The sequence below is a fragment of the Hetaerina americana genome, unplaced genomic scaffold (assembly GCF_022747635.1).
Source record: "Hetaerina americana unplaced genomic scaffold, ioHetAmer1.1.p SCAF_4, whole genome shotgun sequence".
In the NCBI taxonomy this organism is placed as follows: domain Eukaryota; kingdom Metazoa; phylum Arthropoda; class Insecta; order Odonata; family Calopterygidae; genus Hetaerina; species Hetaerina americana.
Window position 1 is genome coordinate 33077661 of NW_027286985.1, and position 2139 is coordinate 33079799.

At 37.7% G+C, this 2139-nt stretch overlaps 1 non-coding gene across 1 annotated transcript; it reads right to left on the reverse strand.

Annotated features, from left to right (window-relative positions):
- Positions 1-1799: 1799 nt before the first annotated feature.
- Positions 1800-1914, reverse strand: TRNAL-CAA (transfer RNA leucine (anticodon CAA)). Its single transcript has 2 exons — positions 1877-1914; positions 1800-1845 (listed from the first exon to the last, which is right to left on the reverse strand). It is a non-coding gene; the product is annotated as a tRNA-Leu (tRNA).
- Between the last annotated feature and the right edge of the window lie 225 nt (positions 1915-2139).

A 2139-nucleotide genomic window follows, 5' to 3' on the forward strand; every position in this document is an offset into this window, starting at 1 on the left:
GTCATGCTAGGGGTTTCAAAAGGGATGAGTAAGTGGCGGTGATGGGGGGGGGGGGTGTCGTGAGGGTTTATACTTACACGCTACGTCCGCTCCAACCGTCGCATAATTGCTTAGGGTCGGGATCCGATTACCCGTCAGTGTAGTTCGACCAGATGAAGGGGCAGTGTTAAAAACCGTCCTCGCTAATTTACCATTGATTTCATTTTCGAATTTCAAAGAATTTTCAACTTCTCAACCTGGGTCGTAAGGTAGGAAACATAAGGAAGCGGAGTAAACGAAATTTTTTGCAACGGGCTCCCGCGCCGTATTATTTAAATTTGGAATTCGTAAGAATTTAATGTATCGGTTCAAATCCAAAGTGCGACGACAGAATAAAAATCTGCTCTTGTTAGTGCATTTCTCTAGCCATACGTTGGGATAAAGATTAAATGAAAACATTTTTGGAAACAGAACACGTAGTATATATACACTGTGGCATTTCGATTGGACGTATTGTGATTCAGCCCAAAGGCTAATACGTTTTTCTCGCAAACGTAATCAAAAGATAGAGAATTGGCCACGAGAAATCTTCCTCAAATGCCCGAGTAATATTTGAGGTGCTGCTCTAATTGAAAATTGAAATACAAGGTTTTATATAGGAGCTCTGTTGAGAAAATAACCTTATGTATCGTATGAGGTCCTTTAATGCAATACTGAGTCATCAAATAAATTTGTGGCATTTCTATCGTAGTTAATTAATCGAAGTTCTCAACGATTCTTGTGGATGTTATGTCGGAAAGGAGATCAGAAATTGGAATTTCGGCATAAGGTTCGTAAAGACTACATACCAGTAAATAGCCGTGGTGGTATTAGCAAAACGCACCAACGAAAAAAATTGTTTGTGGGTTCCATATTTTCCGGTTAAATGTGGGGAAAGTAATTTATTTTACAAAAAGAGATTTTAGAACATTTTGCAAAAACTTCTATGTTTTAATAAAGGTGCGGATTACAACTCGCAGAATCGTATTCTGGTACAAGAAGAAAACATTACGTTTTCTCGCACCGTTGAGGTTGGCCCTATGGATTGTAACGCGCGTCATTAATAAAGCATTTTTATTTTTTTAAATAGTGTCAAATCTCTTTATTAAAGTGTTGTCAGTTACCGTGGTTATCGTTAAGGAGCCCTTAAACTTTAATAGCCGACTTAGTAAATTATTCCGTTTTAACAGATTTAAAATAATGGGGAGGATGACGCCTAAAATCCTAGTACAGAGAAAGCCTAGCTGAAAATCATGCTGTGTAATACTTTTCGTTTTCACCCATGTTGGCCGTTATTAATTTGTCTGAAGGATGATTCTACTATTCAGAAATGTTTTAGGTAAATCATAAGTATTTTTGGCTTATTGTGAATTTTTATTCCCATTAACTGTTATCGCTCTAAACAACCGAATGAAATAGGTATGATTTTGAGTTTTCAGCCGCGCATGTTGATTTGAAGATGAATGCCAATTGTTTGGATTAAGATTAATATTCCCCACAAGTCGCCAGAATATACTTCAATCTGTTAAGTCGTGTTCTTATAGAGGACTGAGACAGGGTCAACTATAGTACTGAGTCAGGGTCAAGGCACAATGTGGTAGCATTGTGCATATACGCGTCCACGGTGTAGCGTGGAATTCGTTTAATCAGGAGAATATAGAAAAATAAAATCGCAATGGTTTTTTCAAGAGAAAAAAAATTTTATATTCATCGAGCTAAAATATATTAAAGTTTAAAAGATAGTTGACAAATTTTAAATGAAAATTAATTGGAAAAAAGTTTGTCAGAAGTGGGATTCGAACCCACGCCCTCTTACGAGGACCAGAATTCACAAGACCCGCATGGCGGGCAAGTTCATCTTGAGTCTGGCGCCTTAGACCGCTCGGCCATCCTGACAGTTGGAAGAGGATGGCACTATAACAGTATATAAAGAGGGTTTCCCCTATGCTGAATGAATGATTATATTTCCTATGACATTTTGTCTTCGTTCTATGTTAACTTTCAACTTTAAGTGTCAAAGCACTCGGGAATTATATGAATCCATGGCTTATGCGCTCGGTAAGTTTCTAGAAGTGGAATATGTGTACCGTTGTGGTGTATGTTTCATTTCCTATTAGCTTT